The sequence below is a fragment of the Xenopus laevis genome, chromosome 4S (genome assembly GCF_017654675.1).
Source record: "Xenopus laevis strain J_2021 chromosome 4S, Xenopus_laevis_v10.1, whole genome shotgun sequence".
NCBI lineage: Eukaryota > Metazoa > Chordata > Amphibia > Anura > Pipidae > Xenopus > Xenopus laevis.
Window position 1 is genome coordinate 85,437,022 of NC_054378.1, and position 21,846 is coordinate 85,458,867.

Here is a 21,846-nt window from a genome sequence, read left to right on the forward strand (position 1 = left end):
CGTTGAGCAAATACCTGGAGGATAAGAGGGAAATCAGATTGTTGCTAAGAAAGAAGATGTGATAGAGAATTCAAACTCTCATATTTTATATTTTAATATGTTATATACAATTTGTATCTTTTTTGTGTTTTATGGAGTAGGGCTTTATTAAATAACACCACAACCAAAGCTCTCTCTATCAATCTTATCATTCAGAAGTGACACAGGCATAAAACACTGCTAAACATTTACAGCAGTAGGAGTTCCAGACAAATAACTTGTTTAATTATACTGAAACATTTTCTTCATATTCATTGAGTTCAAAGCTGCATCTGTAACAGGGAAATTAGGAATATGCAGAGTATTTTCAGAAATGACCTGTTACATCTCAAATTTATGCATTTATAACCACTTTGCCCCAGAATTATGAACAGAGGACCCTGTTCCAAAGACCCAAACCTGACCAGAAACTGGTCAGAAACTGAACTAATGCAAAGACCCAAACCTGACCAAAAACTGGTCAAAACACTTACTTTGATATTGCTAGCTGCATATAATTCAAAGAAGGAAAATATTTTATGCTACCATACTTTCATATTTTATTTTCTTTGTACAGGAAATACACACACTCTAAAACCTTACATGAATGTAAAGACATTTATGATAGAAGCTGTGTTCTAAAAAATCGGAAAAAAAACAGCCATATGTTTTTGCTGTCAGCTCCCTGGCTCAAGGCATTTGCAGAACTGATGGGTAAAAGTTGACTTTGTTTGCAGGAGGCTTGACTTGTTAGATTCCTATCTGCATACAATAGAATAGAAATAGTTTTTTCCCACTTCTGCACTGCTAGGTAAAGCTCCTCAATTTTCTACTCAAGTGTATTCCTTAATATTGGTGATGCACTTTGCATTAAATTTCCATATAGGTGTAGGCTGCTTTATCTATTATGAGTTTCCCATTAGCTAGCCTATACATTTACAATTTAGATCTGGGGTGCTCTGATTCCTGTGTTTTGGTTCCAGAATCCTGGAACCAAACCAACAAATCCAGGAAATGTTCAGTGTAAATATAAACATTGGGTAAATAGATAGGCTGTGCAAAAAATGTTTATAATATAGTTAGCCAAAAATGTAATATAAAGGCTGGAGTGACTGGATGTCTAACATAATAGCCAGAACACTACTTCTGGCTTTGCAGCTCTCTTGGTTACCACTGGTTGGTTACCAGGCAGTAGCCAATCGGAGACTTGAGGGGGGGCACATGGGTCATAACTGTTTGCTTTTGAATATGACCTGCATGCTGAGGATCAATTGCAAACTCACTGAATAGTTTTGTCCCATGCGGCCCCCATTAAAGTCTCATTAAAGACTAACTCACTTTATTTGTATACTAATGTATACTAATAAGTCCTGTCAGCACCCAAGTAGCTGAAAGCCAAGCCAAAGCCAAAGGTGGCTGTTATAGGTATATTGCACACCTAGACCATGCTATATGCTCCCATGCAGTTCAGAAATGACTTATGTAACATAACTATTGTCCTTGGTTCATTTTTGACTGTGAGTGTATCAGGTAATTTTAGACAACAATTTCCAATACAATGGCTTGTAAAAGGAGTATTTAACTGTGCTTAGCTGGGGGGGGGGATTTAGAAGAAGATATAGGATAATGGGCCACAGACTACAGTTTAATGCAGTCCTCAGCACAGGGACTGGCCATGGATATCAGATACTATTTCAATAGGACGCATTTGGAACACACATCTCCTCCACCTTAACTATGTGTCTCACTTATCCATAAATGGTTTAAAGTCACACACAAAATTTCTGTTATAATGATCAACCCAATGTGTAGAATCTTGAGCTCCCGTATCACAAATAATTTTATGCTGTAGAAAAGAAATTGAACAGAAATGAATACAATTATCCCATGGTGGAGGGCGTAAGGCACTGGCATTCTTTTCACAATGCAAGCATTTCTTGCATTACATAGAACACAAGTATTTATTTCCCCTTTATATGTTTTCTTAAAATGGAAAGGCGACCATTTGTTTGGACAGAAAATTTTCAGCATTTGCAGACTGAGGCCACTGAGCACTTAGATCTAGTTTCAAGTTCATTATCCAGTTTGAAAAGCTCTTTTGTGCTAATAGCTGCATATGCTTTGAGTGTCTGTGGGCTCCAGTTTCTACCCATGAAAAACTTACTCAAGCAACTGTTAAATTAACTTATATTGATGCTAAATAAATAGCTATGAAAAATAGTGTGAAAAAACATCATTTCAGATAGGCCTCTTAAAGACTGATTGAAATAAACCCATAGGATTCTATTTCTCGCAGCAGCTATTTATATCACATTGCATACCTCATAATATTATCATCACATTATTCAATATACATTAAGCTTATGCAATTATCACAAATAGATATTTCAAGAAAACATACTAATGTATGTCAGATGTATGTGTGAGGCACATCACATCACATGTCTGCAGCAACTGGCATTGTGGGTAAAAAAAAACACGGCGACTTGCATCCTACGCACATGGTGGTTGCGGACATTAATAAAAGCAGTCAGGCCAGTATGGTCCTGCACATGCTCTGTCTCTATAATCTATAATCTTTTGTTTATTATTAATCAAACTGGCAGGCAAAATGATTAATGTTACAAGCAAGAGCAATGCTTGAAACTACTACTGTGATAGAAACATGCAATCTCTTTTAATACATAGGGGCAAATTCATCAAGGGTCGAATATCGAGGGTTAATTAACCCTCGATATTCGTCTGGGAACTGCGCAAATACTGCATTCGAACGATCGAAGGAATAATCGTTCGATCGAATGATTAAATCCTTCGAACGATTCGAAGGATTTTAATCCAACGATCGAAGGATTATCCTTCAACCAAAAAAACTTAGCCAAGCCTATGGGGACCTTCCCCATAGGCTAACATTGGGTAGCTTTTAGGTGGCGAACTAGGGGGTCAAAGTTTTTTCTTAAAGAGACAGTACTTCGACTATCGAATGGTCGAATAGTCGAACGATTTTTAGTTCGAATCCTTTGATTCGAAGTTGAAGTTGTAGTCGAAGGTCGAACTAGCCCATTCGATGGACGAAGTAGCCAAAAAAAACACTTCGAAATTCGAAGTTTTTTTACTTCGAATCCTTCACTCAAAGTTAATGAATTGGCACTATAGTATTGGCAAAAATGTTAATTTGGGTCTATGTTTGTTATGTTCTATAATATTGGTAGGATTATGCAGAACATTCACATCCTCTTTTTCTGTGTTTGAGAATCTTGTGTGAAGGAGGTGAATATCATTAAAATTTAAATGTTTTTTTTTTCTCTCTCAAACATACAACTCTGATCACATTTGTTCATTTTTTTCCAGCATCCCTCGTGCAATTACCCAATTCCTTTAATACCAAATGAGTATTACTCAGAGAATGCTCATGCAATTTCTTTAGCTTTGGTTTTAGTACAGTCCTGCTTTCCTTTCTAGAACAGTCTGCTGTCATGTTCTTGGTGTCATGAACTGTCATCCTGATACTTTCTTTTCCTTTGACCTGCATAATTATATCGATAACTTACTTAGAGAGGCATTATTATAGAATTAGCTTCTCCTGAACTTCCAACAATTTTACAACAGCTGACATCAGGGGTGGAATTCTGGTTCCCATATCCATTATTTTGCACTATATCAAATTGGGTTAAGGTCAATGGGTTAAGTTAACCTAGATGAAGTCTCTACATCTCCTTGATACAATGTAAATGGAGAGGTGCTGTCTCTTTATGACATCAAAGGAATTCTTGTAGCAAAGTCTAAGGGGCACATTCACTAAGATCCGAAGTTGCACCAGGGACAGCTTCACCAGCGCTATGCAAATTCACTAAAATGCGAAGCTGCGCTCAGGGAGGCGAACTTGCGCTACCGTTACTTCGTCAGGCAAAGCGAAGTTACACTAGTGATGCCTAATTTGCATACGGCGCAAAGTTAAAGTTGAATGGACGTATATGCTGCAGCAACTACATTACACTACACAAGCCAAGGAAACCTTTAAAAAATAAAATAAAGGTGTTCTATTGCCCTACACATGTGCCGACTGTATCGTTGAGTTGCCATATGTTAGGAAATGTAGGGGGGGAGGGTACCCCCAAAAAAATGTACGCTATTTTTTATACTATCACCCTTAAAAAAGTAAAAGATGCCAGCATTTTTTGGGACGTAGAAAAAATATCAACTATTTTTTGACAAACACCTATCTATTGTATTGAACTTCGTCTGGTCTGACCTGGCGAAGTAAAGTCTGGCGCAAGAGGTAACGTTCAGTCAAATGCGCAAGTTAGTGAATTAGCGTAGTTACGTCCCTTTGCCACAGCACAACTTCACCTGGCATAAGGATGCGAAATAGTGCTAGAGTAGGTCCACTTCGCTAGCAAATTTACATCAGCACCATTAGTAAATCGGCAAAGTAACGAAATGATGCCACGCTGGCGAATTTGCGCTAGCGTTAGTAAATTTGCCCCTAAGTATCATGAACGGCTCCCCAAATTCAGAATAATTGCTATGCTCCCGGTCACAGCTCAATCTTCCGCCTGTAGTAGCTGTGTTGGTTTCGGGAGGAGCCCTCAGCTACTCAGATGCCGCCAGGTCTTAATTTGAAAGGAGCCAAGCAAGTGTTCTGAACAAGCAAAAGGGCCCGTTCATTAGCAAGTTTAGGACGGAAGGCAACACCAGCTTCTCAAGGAGTAGACAAAATAGTGTTGTCAGGTAGGATGGGATCGGTACAGGCAGAGCTCAGCAAAGTCAGACAGGCAGGGATCAAAAACCAGAGCAGAATCAGACAAAAATTGTCACAAATGTAGAGCTATTCTACATAAAATGTCCATAATATAAATACCAACTAACTAAGACACATGCACACCATTTGACACAAGGATATTTTAGTGAGTACCCGATTCACTGTAAAGAAAGTGGCATGCAGTTAAATGCCAAAAACCCGTGAATACACAAACAGAATGATGAGCTATTTTACTAGGGATTTTAGTAAGTATCTTCTAGTTACAACCAAATAATATCATAAAAATTAGGGGGGGAAATATTTATATTAAATATGCCTACACTGTGGTATAATTATTTCCAAGCTATGGTTAGTTAATGAATTCACAATAATTTAAATAAGCAAGTTCAAGTTTAAACACCATGCTAAAATCTTACAGTTTGAAGTGATTTGTTATATCATTTTTGTTGCTGCAGACTAAAAAATTAAATTCCAGTAATAAAACTGCATTTTGTATTATGCTGTAAAGACTTGACTGTGTAATTTGAAATGGTAAATGCACTCATTTAATGTTACACATTATTTTGCATAGCTAATATCACTATAATTAGTCATAGTTCTTATAATTTATTGGAAAAGATGCTCATACCCTCTAGTGTACAACAATGATGGATGTTGGAAACACAACTTCAAAATTAGGAATCAAGAAAATTAGTAACAGTTGGAGAATTAGCATGTAAATCAATAATACCTGTCCCTGCTGCACTTTTAAATGAGTTTTACTGTTTCCATATGCATAGGCACATCTTATTTACCAGTTTGTCATGTCCGCATTCAGAAACAAAGAAGTTAATGTCTATAGTTCATTCAAATATACTGTATGTATACATATATATGTGTAGTTGAAATTATGGTCCTAGTTAGACTAGGAATTCGATAAGATGAGCTATTGTATACCCAAAGAAATATAATTTGATTTGTTGACATCATCAAAACCTTAGAAACTGTGAAAGAATAAATTAACAATGTATATAGCTACTTATCTTTGATACTTCTTGATGTCAAGTATAACACTTCAGTCTCTTAGATAACAAGAGACCATACCCTTTTCCAAAACAGGAATTATAAAGATGGTCAAATTCTCCTTAGAGTACTTTGACTTGTATTACAGAACTTTGCAGATTGCCAAATAAATATATGGCTGTGGAACTGTGTATGTTTTACAGTTGATTTTCCTGTCTTCTTTAATCAATGGAATATTTAAAAAAAAAGTGAATTATTTAATAACAAAGTCTCATTTTCCCACAAGGTAATCATTTGGATGTTAATGATGGTGTTTTGGATCAATGATAGTCCCTTACTCTAACCAGGCACAAAGTAAAAGAAGGATAATAATATCTCATTACACAGGTACACACAAGTTCTAGACCATTCTTGACCATTATGGACACATACGTCTTGAGAAGGGCTGGCTATTCACTCAGGTTTGTATGGATGTAACTGAATAAGAATCTTTTTTTTTGTATTAATCTCACTCCATTTTCTTCTCTTGTTCAGCCTCTTCTTCTCATTCTCTCTCATTTTGTTGATAAGTGTACCTTGCAGTGGTCACTAGTGACTCAAAACTGGCAGTTGACATGACCTCTCCTGGTGTTTGCCCAGGTCCTTCTCTTTGGAAGGTGATTTTCTGTGGTATTTTCTACAAATTCATATTTTGTTGTGTTAATCCATCTTAACATGGATAGTCTTAGGACACCCCATGGCACAGATGAGTGTACCTACCTTTAAAATAAATAAATAAATAAAAAAAATATATATATATTTATTTATGTATTTCTTTATTCTGTCTTTTTGTGTGTGATGGGATGAGCTGCAACTTTATTAAATAAAGAGAATAATTAATGTCTGTACAAACTGAATTTCCTTGGGAATTTGTACCCTTATGCATGTTTACAGTCTGGAGAAGGATTTGCAAATATATTAATATGCTACTGTCCCAATGCTGTCTAATTAAAAGGGCAACGTATCTGATGAAACATGGTATGCAAAAAAAAAGAAGAAAAAAACAGTTGGTATCTTATTAACACTTTTCTGCATAAACTAACACAATTTGTCATGAACTCCCTCATTTGCTGTTTCTTCACAAAGCAGATTATGCTTATTTTTCATTTGGACAGTGGGAAATCAAGGCAGGTGTTTGGCAGCACCAGAGTGTTCAGGTGTAACTGTGCCAGTGATGGTACATTACTAGCAGCGTGGATGAAGAATGAGGCATGGAGAATCCTGGGACTGAGGTGCCTGGAGGCCTTTCCCTTTAGAGTGGTCCTGCTGACGAGACAGGTGTTAAGTGAGAATGGAGAGAACAAACTTTCTTTCCTGCAAAGTCAGCATTTTGTGCTCCATGGAAATGTAAATGAGGACAGGGAAAATGTACAGTATTGCTTGCTACTATGTCTTTTGCAGAATTAACACATATGGGTTACTTGTCACAGGATATCAATAGAGTTGGAAGCATTAGTTATCATTGTTTTTGGTGGTTTTCCTCACATTGAATTTTTAAGATGCATTTTCTTAAAAAATATTCAATTTCAAAAATACTATAAAAATATTGGCTAATTATTTATTTAAATGCAGTAATGAAACTATCTGTTCACAAGCTCATGTGCCTGCCTGAGACAGTATATTGCTCCATTGAAATACATTTCAATAAATCTGAAACCACCATCTTGTTTTAACTAGAAGTAGGCTGGTTCAACACGTTGCCCATTCTGCTACACTTGGCCATTTTCCAGCCTTAGCCTCCATATAGTTTGTATCCTGTCCTGACACTCTATCATAAGGAATATTACAGAATACATCTCTAAAACTGAGTAAAACTGTAATAAATGCTGATAAATGGCATCAGGACTGGAGGAATGCGGATTGGCGCACAGGAGATTTAAAAAAAACTATAATATCTCCTGCTCATCCCCAGTGTTTCTGAACCAATGTGGATGTGGTTGGGCAGCATGACGCCTCCTAAAATCCCGCCGCCCTAGGCCTGGGTCTTGGTGGCCTCTCCACAAATCCGGGCCTGGTTATTCCTAATAGGAATTTGAGATTGTACTTTACAAAACTACCTGTACAGCATGAGTTTTAACTAATACCTAGTCTAAGTTTTTTTCATTTAGGCAGGGAATCTTAAAGGAATTGTTCAGTGTAAACTTAAAAACTGGGTAAATAGATAGGCTGTGCAAAATAAAAAATGTTTCTAATATAGTTAGTTAGCCAAAAATGTAATGTATAAAGGCTGGAGTGACTGGATGTCTAACATAACAGCTACAACACTACTTCCTGCTTTTCAGCTCTCTTGGTTTACACTGACTGGTTACCCTGGTTACCAAGCAGTAACCAATCAGAGACTTGAGTGGGGGCCACATGGATCATATCTGTTGCTTTTGAATCTGAGCTAAATGCTGAGGATCAATTGCAAACTCACTGAACAGAAATGTACCATGTGGCCCCCCTTCAAGTTGCTGACTTGAACCATGGATTCAGATTTACCTCCAGACTTAAATGACCATGAGCTCCCTCTAGAAAGGCATGGCATATGGACGGAAACAGAACTTATTAGTAGGAATTGCTGGAGAGTTAGCCACTCAAGTGAATCACCCATGGACGTTAATGAAAGCCACAACTTCAAATAAAGGAATGGGTGCGGCTCACCAAAAGTCTTTGTTGGTTTAATTCCACGGGTTATCCTGTGTTCGATATCCCAAATCAATGTATCAATAATGCAGTTGGTTGTGGAACAAACCCAAGGCAGCAAGTTGACTGCAATACTCTTTATTGGGAGGTAGAGTTACACAACATGTTTCGGGCGGAGCCCTTTGTAAACTTGACAAAGGGCTCCGCCCGAAACATGTTGTGTAACTCTACCTCCCAATAAAGAGTATTGCAGTCAACTTGCTGCCTTGGGTTTGTTCCACAACCAACTGCATTATTGAAAGCCACAACTTTACAGGAATTAGACTCCTGATTTTCTAATTTGCAGTAGTCTGTAGTTGCTATTGTGCAATTAAGCACCTATGTGAGTATATATTTTGCAAAACCCCTAAGCTCTCCAGATGCTATGACTAAACAAGGAACTGAAAAACATAAAATGTATATTTTGAGTAGTATTAATTACCCCATATGTAATAAAAGGTGCTAAGTTTTCCCAGTAGCAGTAACCCACAGCAATCAAGGTGTTTGCTTTTAAACAGATGACCAGTGAATTCTACCTGCTGATTGGTTGTTATGGGTTACTGCTCCTGGGCAAATGTAGTGCCTTTTATTACATAATCCCCTAACTGTTTTAGAAGGTTGTGGTTGGTCGAATTGGCATGTAGGATCTTTGTAAGCATTTTCTTTTTTTCCAGCATGTTTTTTATTATGTTAATGTTTTCTGATTTTTAACTGCAGTTCACTTACAGCGTTGGGATCCAAACGTAAATATATATTTGTTTAAATATAAACATTTCTCTTCATATTTTGTGTTGGTGTGCATTAAGCTAAGAGATCTTTTTGGCAGTAGATGAGTTAAACACTTCCCGCTCAATACTTAATACACTGGTTTTCACTTAAGAGGAGAAAAATATTTTGCTATAATGAGGTCATCTACATTAACATTTTTGGCTCTTGTTCAGGAATTTGCAAAATTTGAACACCTCCATCAAACAAACACATGAAAAAGTCATGTAGGAATTTAAAGACAGAAATTATTGTTATTATACTAGGAAAGTGTTTAAAATGCGGTAAGCTTTAGAGTCTTCTCATTTGATTTACGGTGTTGTGTTTAATATTTTTTTAAAATATCTTGGCATCGAATATAAGATTTGTCAACCTTCTTTAAAACTGTATTTCTTTACTCCCTGGCTGCAGTTTATGAAGCCTCATTAAATTAAGAAAAATAATTTAGAGAGAGGTGTTAAATAGCCTGCACATTTAAATTACACAAATGCAATTTCTGGATCAGGTATTATTACTAGGTTCCCAAATGCACAAAATGACAGAGGATAAATACTAAAACTATTTCTTTTTCTGTCACGTGTTAAAAAAAATAACTTCTTAATATAGTAATAAAATAAAGGTTGTTTTCTCTCTCTGCTTTTCTTTTTTCTTTGCTCCCAGTCCTAATTTTATCTGATTTAGGGTAATGCACAAGTTTTATAAATTGACAATTTTGACTCCTTGGGATTGTGTCTGAAAAACTGTTCTAGTTTCTACATCTATGTCAGTTTTATGTCCTTCTTAGCCTTTTGGATTTATTAACAAAAATAATGGGGGCAAGGTAAAAACATTTGCAGGTCATAATGTTTTTTGCACTTTGTCCCATTCAAGTTTGTTGCCTGAGGTGCAAAATGTAATGCTCCTAGGATGGAGAATAAATAACATTAGGCTGCTCGCATGATATCATTGCTGATATAAAGGGAAACTTCCCTATGGGAGAAAGATCTTTAAGGTAATTTGAATCATGGTATATATACTCTCTCATGTGACTGCCTCAAGGCTTTATTGGTTTCTTATTGCTGAGATGCCAGTCATTTATTTAGTTTATAAAACTGCATATGCAAATTAGAACTTTTGTAGTACTGAGAAAAGCAGGTTGACAGAAATACTTAGCAGAAAATACCAAACAATAGTGGTTGCTGGCTGAACATACTGGGATTTATAGGATAATAACAGTGGAAGAGTAATAGATAGGGCCATCCTTGATATTTTCATGATACCTTCACCCAGGACATGGTTATAAAAAAAAACTAGTACAGGCTAAAAATGGGGGAAAAACTCAGGGTGTCAGGGGTAAAATTAAGGTTTCACTGTAGTTTCCTGGTTGTGAACCCAATCATTTTTGAATAATTGAATCCACAATACTTCTTTACCTTCACTTTTTAGTTTTCTTTGCATGTAGCCAATGCAAAGTCTCAGTTATGAAGAAAGACTGGCCAAGCAGGTTGCAGACACTGAGGTGCTTAAGGGGAGATATGATAACTACAGTATGTATAAATATATAAGTGGACCATATAATAACCACTCTAGTGTTTTATTTACCAGTAGATCCTTCCAGCATACACAAGTGCATCCATGTAGATTGGAAGATAGGTAGTGATGGGCGAATTTGGGCCGTTTCGCTTCGCCGTAAAATGCCGTTTTTGACGCCGGCGCCCATTTTTGCCGCAAATTTTCGCAGGCGTTTCGCGAATTTATTTGCTGGCGGCGAAACGCGCAAATTCGCCGTGAATTCGCGCCTGGCGAATAAATTCGCCCATCACTAAAGATAGGTGATATCAGCGAAAAATGGCCAGTAGTCTCGTCAGCAGGGACATGACCAATTTACTAACAGGTGTAGAGGACAATTCGCTAGTGAAAGAGACCGTCGCTAGCACAGTTTTGCACCCTATCATCAGGTTGAATTTCGCTCAAACAATCGTTACTTTGCAAATTCACTAAAGTGCAAATTTTACAGAACATTTCCTCTTTCACCAGAGTTTAATATACTTATCTCTTCACACTGTTATAAACCTCTAAGAAAACAGTTGTTTTTCCAGCTCTGGTAATAATGTGTATACATTAAATGTTAAAAAGTATAAAAAATGTATTTTATGAAACTAAAAACAAACCGGGCTGAATAGCATTAAGAATTAAATTGCCATGGATCGAGAACAAAAACGAGCTGTAAAAAAGTAGCAGTTGGTTTGAGGCTACGTGCATACGGTTATTTATTTGTAATCACTGTACCATTAGCAATAATTGCAATGCTAATTTACCAGCAAGGATTTTTACTTTACATTAGTTAGTTTTTCCCAAGACAGGGATACTAATACAACAATCGGATTCTGAGAAAAATCTCCAGTATACAAAAAAAAAACAGTTAGTAAATACATGTCCTAATCTATTCCGAAATAAAGGGAATAACGGGATCTTTAGAATTACAAAAGCAGCAGAGCTTGCATAACAACTGAATCACCTATGCCTATTAAAGGAAAGTTACTCTAAACATGGGGGTAAATAAATCATGTCCGTAGCAGCTGTCATTAGTAGGCAGACAAACCAAAATTTCCTCCAAGCCAGAAATGAAAGAAATAAGCATCTGCTTTGAGGCCACTGGGAACAGTTTCCAAGGGATAGCTGAGCAATATATTTCTCGCAAGCCACTGGTTGGGGATCACTGGTTGTGGGAAATGAGGGGGGTTTAGACTTATCTTTTTGTCCTTAGGAATGAAGGTAACAATCTGCATTTAGCCTAGGGAGTGCCTGAGAACCACACTTGATGTACATATCCTGGGCCTACATTTCTTTAGCACTTTCCCACTGCCTGTATCGACTGCCCCAATGACTCCAATCAAGCTGGTTAGCCATCACACAACAATCTTAGAAAAAGCGACAGCATTACTGGCAAATAAATGGGTAAGCCCACAAAGTTTTAAACAGTCCAGTTAGATTTTTTTTTTTTTTCATTTGCCCTATTGTTTTTTAGTAAAAAAGATACAGAGTATATAGTGTATTCGAATCAAACAGTATTGCTTGTGGAATGTGTTCAGTGTACATGTATGTGTTAAACATTATTTCTTTATTTATGTCTGCTTTTGATGTCCATAAGGTTATTCTGTCCTCTGATATTCTAATTTCCTCTACCCAAATACTTTAACAGAATCTTTGCACCATGCACAGGTTAAACACTTCAGTCTGCTCAATAATGATTACCTTGTATATGATTAGTAATGAAAAAAAAACATATAAGCCATGTATTTGTGGTTTCAAGTGTCATCGATACACTAACGATCACTACAATCCGAAATGTAGGAAGTATACAGCCAACACTGTATACTTTACAGCAGGGGTCTGTTGGAGTGCATCATTCTTCAATTGAACACCCCCAGCTATGGTCTTTGGGCTGCAGCATCTGGAGCAGTTGGACCTGATTGAAGGGAAGTGATATTATTTTCTTGTAAAACAAAAGGCCATTTGTTTGCTTATTTATTCAGAGTTCATAATGATCATTCACTAATATAGCTGTTGAGTTGTTTTCTTTGACTTTGAGCTTTCTTATCTAACTAAATCTAGTTAATCTTGTTAAGGGCTTCAATACTAGAGGTGATGTAAGCAATGGATTTCATATAGGATCTCTGACTTTAAGCTAATGACATTAGCTTAGTCTGCATAAAGTGTTAAATATATAACTGAAACCTCATCTATATAGTATTAGAAAAATGCTGTTTTTTGTTCTTCCGCTGTTCTTCAGCAGCTATCTTGTTGCTAGGGTCCAGATTACCAGCACATAAACCAGGCAGTAGTTTGAATGAAAGATTATCTGGAGAGGACCTGAATAGAAATATAACTATAAAACACAACGGTAACAATACAATGTTATTTTCATGTAGTGTTTTTGGATACTGTGGCCATCTGAAAGCTGGAAAGTGGCAGAAGAGGATGATAAAACTATAATAAAAAAAAAATCCAGACCAAATTAAAACTTATAGGACGTTCAATAACATACTAAAATGTAACATAAAGATGAACAACCCCTTTAAAAAAAACATGGACAAGTGAATGTAATATAATTCTGAAAGTGCAGCTAATGGGGTTTGGCCACATCCTATCCCATAACATCAACATAGTATTATTGAACACATTCTAATCAAATGCCAAAAATGCTAATACTAAAATTGCATCAGGTCCATGAAGAACTGATACAGTGCAAGTGGTTTGGTTGCCATGTTAAACAAAATGTTCTAAGGTCTTATGTGATAATGCCATACCTTCCAACATTCCCACATACAAAAATTAGGAGATTTTATGCAACACATACCAGGCCTAGTTTCCCCAAACCACAGCCATAATATGCTTTCTGCCCATTTTTGAGTCTAGGAATTAGGAAATTCCTGTCTCAGTAGTAGCAAATGGGAGTCATTAGTGAGATTGGGAGTTTCAAGAGCACTTTTCAGCCATTGTTTCTTGTTTGAATTCTTTCTGGAACATCTCACATGTTTAAATTGATTTTTTTTGTTTTTCTAAGGTACTGTAGGTTAGATACAAGAACATATGGTAGATGTGAAGAAAAACAGACACATTTTCAGTTCAGTTAATTAACCTTTATGAACATTTTGCAAGAATATTTGGTGTCATTTTGGTAAATAATTTTTAAAGTTCTGGAGTTGATTTCACAAGTGAGAGCTGGGGAGATATAACTCAGATTCTTAAAAATGAAAATCTTTGAGGGACAATAACATTGGTTTCCTTCTGAGCTAAATATGTTGTAATGTTTTATAATGATCTCATTACACACTCCAGCAATTGCTCTGTGAGGCCAAATCAAATAATCCAGGGCAAGGCTTCCAGCTTCTTGGTTCTTATTCCATAGATGCTATGAAATAAACATTGGCATTGGGATAAAACTGGAGCACGATGTTCCATTGAACATGATATGCAACTGGCCACATTGGCATATCTTATTTACGTAAGTACAACAAATAGGAAGGCAATAGTGATCTGTTTATTTACCTGCCAGTAATGCTTTTTCTCCTTTATTTTTCATGCAGTGCCTGCGTCATTCATCTTAATGTCAGTAACATCTGCACTGGAATTGTTATGCGGTTTACAGAACATAATCACCAATTAATGGAAGCTTCAAATCCTGAATTGAAAGAGTCTCTTCGGGGTGATTCTTAATGTTTTCAGCAAATGCTTACATATTTGTAGACTGTTCTTTAAAATCACGACAGTCTATTTTTCTTGTACTGTATTACCAATTTAAACCATTCTTGTAAGCGGAGATCTCAATGTTCCCTGTGAGAAAATACTGGGACTGTGGTTGTTGTGCTCTGATTTTAGAGATTTTATCGGTGGGAAAGGGGAAAGTAATTTCTTCTCTTTACATTCCCTCATAACACATACATGCACCTCAAGGGAAAGCAATTCAATTGCAGAAGCCAGATGTTCATTCTTACTGTATCTTACAAAGGCTGCAGTACTGCAGGGAGAAGCAAACAATGGTAAAACTCTCCCTTATGCATTTTAGCAGGAAAGGATTTTAAAATGTAAGGACAATTTAAAGGAGGTGTTGGTCTATCCAAATAAAACCTCCCTTTGGAAAGGGCCTTGCTGTGGCCCTACAGCCATCTCATGCCTTGCAACATATTATCATTAGAACATATGAAGTGCCAAGCATATTCCATGCTGCTCTACTGGTAAAATGAAAACAGGGTGAATTTGTCCTGTTTCGCCGAAAAATTTGCCAATTTCCTTAATTCCTCAATGGGCATCCGAATAATGTTGATGTGATACAGTTTTGAAGCAAACTACTTTTCCGACATGCGCCGGAAATTTTTTTTTTTGAGCAAAACTCGGAAATTCACAGAAAATTCGCACCCGCTGAATTTGTTCGCCCATCAATAGTAGAAAGGACTTTGTTCCTCTAATTGTAGGATACTATGTATAAAAAATATCTTAAATACTGTGAGGCTCATTTATAAAGTTCGCGCAAATGGTTGTATTGCCCATGCTTTTTTCCTGAACGCTAAAATATTTAAAAGACAGTTTAAAAGACAAAACTTTTATTAAGTTGCACACATTGTTTAGAATGCTGTCTCCACTGCACTTTTCAGTAGAGCAACTTTTTCATCAGGAAGTTTTATTACATATACTGCACACTATCATAAACTCGCCAAGCAACTGTCGTGTGAGGGGTAAATGGTTTGCAAAGGCAGAATTTTTCACTTTCCAATCTGAAGTTGAAATCATAACATTGTCAGAAAAATTTAATTGTACCCTAAAGTTTGCTTTCACTGGAACAAGGAGCTTATACTAAGAAATACCCCAAGACTATTACTTCTCCTCCTCTAACAAGCATAGGCATTCAACCTCCGACCATCGAATTGGCTACTTCGACCTTCGACTACGACTTTGAATCGAACGATTCGAACTAAAAATCGTTCGACTATTCAACCATTCAATAGTCGAAGTACTGTCTCTTTAAAAAAAAACTTCGACCCCCCTAGTTTGCCACCTAAAACCTACCTAAGTCAATGTTAGCCTATGGGGAAGGTCCCTATAGGCTTTGCAATCTTTTTTTGGCCGAAGAAAACTCGTTCGATCGATGGATTAAAATCCTTCGAATCGAACGATTCGAAGGATTTAAACGTTCGATCGAATGATTTTTCGTTCGATCGAATGATTTTTCGTTAAATCCTTCGACTTCGATATTTGAAGTCGAAAGGATTTCCATTCGGCAGTCGAATATCGAGGGTTAATTAACCCTCGATATTCGACCATGAATAAATTTGCCCCACAGTCTGTGTTTCAGGGGATAAAACACATACAGTATAAATATATCTATATCTATATCTATATCTATATCTATATCTATATCTATATCTATATCTATATCTATATATATATATATATATATATATATATATATATATATATATATATATATATATAGCTTTCCAGCTTTCCATGCAGTTTATGGCAGTGCTAACTCAATCATTAGGTATATTTCTTTATATGAAGTCTTTGGTTCAGGCAGGATCATCATAGATCACTTTACAAACAGTGGTTCAGATAATGCAATAATAAAGTGTATGGTTTCAGCCACAATCCCTGATTCAGGTAAAACAACCATAATACTTACTGCTTTCATGGTTGATTCGCGGTTCCACTGCTATAATCATCGCCTGCATGTGTTCCTGTTTCATACTGACTCAGCAACTGATTGCTTTTGACTCATAACAAGCCATGATGGTACACATATCTCTTTTGTTAGACAAACAAATCGTGCTATAATGATTGCAATTGACCCACTTTTTATAGGGGATGGTCCCTTTATTGAAAATGAACACTGCTTTTGTCTATTGATTTACTTTATTGCAGCTCTTCTCCGGTTACATATAATAAGATTTATGAAGAAGCAATGGAGATCTTTATGCAAATGAAAAAAGACATGGTTAGAATTGTGGAACAGGCCAGGAGCAAGTGTTCTGCTGGAAACTGCAAAGATAAAGTACACTTGTGCATCATCTGCTGGTGTAATTTATTCGCTGTTATTGCTATATCATCTTTGATTTTCCTATAACTTAATAATTTTGCAAGTGAGCTAACGTTGTGAAAACGGCAAGTATCTGTGCCTTGTAGAAGTCTTTTATTGTTGTGTATGCAAGTAAATTGAAATATCTTTCACTTGAAATATTGACTTTAATATCTCATTTGAAAAATTCATGAAGCCTTTGATGTTAAATCCATACTCAATTTAGCCAAATGCCATTAGAATATGCAATATGCCTGAATACAGGGAGCATTATTGCCTGTGTTTCTGCAGAAGAATTACATTTTATGACTGTAAAGTCAGGATCTTTTTGGATTTTGTGCAGGAGGTAAAGAAAGAAAAAAGGCGGCACATTAGGAGCAAAATGAAAAGTGGTATTGATTAGGCTCACATTTACCCACTCAGCTTCATGTCTTTAATGCATGGAAATAAGGCTTTGCCATTGCAGGCAACAATACGCTGTAATGAATGGAACAATCTTTAGAAAATTAGTGTAAGCGTTCACGATGGCGCACAGATGTTGCTCATGGTAACAGCCATTAATGTGTTTTTTTTTATATCTGCATTTACATAGATCTCTTTATTTCCTAATAGTATCATAATAGAAAAATGACAATAGGTGGTGATTTCATAAAACATGCAACTTTAAGACTGTCGGAGAGAGGTACATTGTAAAGTGAAACTTACATTATGAATGCTTCAGAATTACATTTCCTAAATGACTCACGATAAAAGTGTTTCTGAAAAGGCAGCAAGGAGGGAAAAAAAGGCTTTCAGCAAATTAATTTTTTTTCCTTCACTAAAATGCAGACTGACAAATGTCGCCGAATGCTCTCAGTGCTAATAGAATGGTATTTGCCTTTAGTAATTTATGAGTATGTTCTTCTTGGTTATTGATCGAGTTTGAAAAAAATAAAAGTAAACTCCATTAACATTTTAGGCAATAATGGACAGTAAAAACATGAATTTGTTCACTTTATATCCCTATGTTATTGAACCTTTTTTTTTTTTTTTTTTAAGAACATGAAAGGGACTGAATGATTCTCAATCGTGTAGTTTGCACCGAAATGAGTAAGGTTCTCCTGTAAAATTGTATTAATACAGTTTTAACAGAACCTCTTTGGCACCCAGGCCCAAATTTGCGGCAAAGCCACAAAGGCCCGGGCCTAGGGCTGCCATACAACGAATTTGCTTGCTTCCGGAGCCACTCCAGTAGAAATAAGGGATGCGCATGCATGCAATCCTGCGAGCGGGATATAGGGGGCGATGGAGGATGCCCCCTATCTTTTGGCATCGATAACAGTGCATTGTTATTTTATTACCTTTAGCACAAAATAGTATTATAATTAATATATTTCATAAATAAACATGGGCAAAACATGTGAAACTGGAGATAAAGTCTCACTGCTTATTTATCGCTGATTTCAATGAAAGATTGTTTTACTATTCATATTCAGCATTTACTTTGCACACTTCTGCTTCACTTTTGAATGTCCCACCCTGCTTTCCTCCAATATATCCTATTTACAGACCAAGGGCTGAATTTTATTAGGGTAATACAAGCTAAGGGGTCCTTTTACCAACAATCGAATTGTGATTTTTTTTTCCCACAAATCATGAAAAATGTGTGATTTTCCTATATTTTTAAAAAGCTCTAAAAAATAGGGATTAATTGAGTGTAAAAACCATGATAACCTTTAATGCCAAATTTTGCTAAGCAAAAGCTGTCGGGTGCGATATAAGTCAGTGGGAGGTGCGCTGATCTTATTGGACCTTTTTAAAAACAGAATCAGAATTTTAGAGGTTTTTGGATTTTTTTGTTTTGCTACAAATTGTCCAGAAAACTCAAACTTTTAGAGATTATTCGAGATATTCCTATTTTTTTCATACCGTTCAGCTCTTTTTTAGTTCATACTTTTTATAATCAGAACTTTTAATAAATTCAATGACAATCGTGGTTTTAAAGTTTGTTAGTTTAGTCGTGGTTTCAAAAACCTCAAAAACCACTAAGATCCAACCCATAATAAATTAATACAAAAACGTCTACAAGTTTGTTGAGGTCTATCAGCCAATAACCTGGCCAGTAAATGCTTCCTGCTGATTAGATGCTATTGCTTACCTGTAGTAAACGTTGCCTGTTTTATTACATTACCCCCTCTGACTTTATTTGCTTTTGTGAACAGGAAATAACATCAGGCACACATATACCAGAAATGATTCTTATACAGATTCCATAAAACCATCGGGGCTCATTTATGAAGCAGTAACCCATGACAGCCTATCAAAGATCGCTTTTATTGTTCAACCTGCAGTCACCGATTGATTGCTATGGGTTACTGTCCTGGTGCAAATTGTTTAAAAATGAGCCCCTTTATGTTCTAAAACATTTTTGTGCTTGAAGTGCTTGAATGAGGATGGAGACTATAAAAGACTTAAAAGTGGACTATTAACCTATTTATATGTAGGAGATGCAAAAATTTGGATAAACTGTATCCTAGCTTGCCAACAGAGTGCACAACTCTACACAACACAAGGCATATTATCTTAATGGACCACATAAAACAAAGAAGTGCTGTCCTATAAAATAATGCTTGTAGAAGATATAGCATTTTCCACTCTTAGAAAACCCATTCCCATCACGAATGGTCTTGAGGAAACCTACTGTACTACACAGTCACCTTTTTTGGCCTATGGCATTTGCCATACATTACTGTAAATATAAGAATGCAGAGTTTACTCATTTAACTCTGATGAAAACAAGGGGTCCTCTTTATACGGGTGTGTACATATGTTACTCATAAAAAAAAAACAGCTTACAAGTGGTCTAAATACATAATTTAAATACGTAATTACATATTTACATGTACAGTAGATTAATAGCATGCATCGCGATCACAGGAATATTCCATTACAAAGAGCCAATCAGTGTATTTATGAAGGTGTGTGTTTTTTTTTTTGTCCATTCTATTATTACATTGTAATAATCTTTCCCTACTTCAGATCTACTGTAACCCTTTCAATTCAGTGGAGTAAAGACATATAGAAAGAATTTCAGCCATGAAGAACAGTATAAAATGCAGTATAAAGACAGCAACACTGAAAATCCTTATTTTGTGCAATTTCCTAAACTGGAAATCAGGACATTTTAGACCGTAACCCCATCTCTTACTAAATCAAGTAACAACCAGAAATTCTATCTATGAGTATGTCCTGCCCCTTAAAGGGTCAGCATATTGGGGTTGTTACATCTAAATAGTTAAAGGGATCCTGTCATCAGAAAACATGTTTTTTTCAAAAGGCATCAGTTTATGGTGCTATTCCAGCAGACTTCTGGACTGAAATCCATTTCTCAAAAGAGCAAACAGATTTTTTTATATTCAATTTTGAAATCTGACATGGGGCTAGACATTTTGTCAATTTCCCAGCTGCCCCTGGTCATGTGACTTGTGCCTGCACTTTAGGAGAGAAATGCTTTCTGGCAGGCTGCTGTTGTTCCTTCTCAATGTATGAATGTGTCTCAGTGGGACAAGGGTTTTACTATTGAGTGTTGTTCTTCGATCTACCAGGCAGCTGTTATCTTGTGTTAGGGAGCTGCTATCTGGTTACCTTCCCATTGTTCTTTTGTTTGGCTGCTGGGGGTTAAAAGGGAGGGGGGTGATATCACTCTAACTTGCAGTACAGCAGTAAAGAGTGATTGAAGTTTATCAGAGCACAAGTCACATGACTTGGGGCAGCTGGGAAATTGACAATATGTCTAGCCCCATGTCAGAATTCAAAATTGAATATAAAAAAATCTGTTTGCTCTTTTGAGAAATGGATTTCAGTGCAGAATTCTACTGGAGCAGCACTATTAACTGATTCATTTTGAAAAAATGTTTTTTTCCCATGACAGTATCCCTTTAAAGCCAGGAGATATGTCATTGGCTGCTCATTTTAGCACCGACATAAACTGAATATTAAATATAAAATTACATGTTTGTCTTTTTTGGACCTTTACATTATTGTACATGCCTCTAATGAGAGTTCAGTATGCAAATTGGAAACCGTGGCTCCTCAAAAAAAACGTCCATGAAGCAAAACCCAGGTATTTGTGTCAAACATAAGAGAAAGGAATCATCACTTGCACTGTATAAATGGCAATGCTAGGAGCAGTGAAATCTGTAGAATGGGCAACACATCAGGACTTATGTCTGCATGTAACAGGGTGTTCAAATATTTGACTGGTCTAAAACATGATTGGATGCAAGAAAATGTGCCTGTCATATTAACTGAGAACCAATTTATAAATGTTTTCTAAGCTCCCCTCCTCACAATAATAGAACATAAATATAATTAAATACTTTAATACCATATTGAAATATAAACTAAATGTAAATATTACATCCATTTTTTTAGCTATAATATTGTAATATATAATATTGTAAAAAGAAAAAACCTGAAAATGTGCAAAAAAAAAAAAAAAACTGCTGGCAAATAAACAGCTGCACCCTCACAATGATAAACAAATAAAGCATACGCTATTACCGCAAATCATTTAAAGCACATTATATTCTATTACCCAGGCTCCCTGCTTCTCTATCATCCAAATGGATTCAGTGACAAGCTTGTTCATGTGGAACAACCAGGTAAAACAGGATGATCTGTTCAGCCCGAGTTATTAAAGAAATTGCCTCACTTTTTTATTTCATGTCACTGTAGTTTCAGCTATTCATTTGTTCAATAAACAGTTTGCTATGGCCTAAGAAATAATGAATATTGATTGCAAGATCGATCACTTATTAAGAAACAGACTAAGGGAAATTATTTATCCAATCAATTCTAATTTTTTGATTAGTTATTTATATTTTCCAATTCCATCTCCTTCTCCCTCAGGCACAGAAATGCAGCAGTAAAAAAAAAAAAAAAAAAAGCAAAATAGGACATTCTTCTGCACTACAGCCCTTTTACAGATCCTATAGAGTGTGCTGATTTGACAGCACAATTTGAGTCATTTTATGGAAGGGATTTATTTAAAGGAAAAATATAG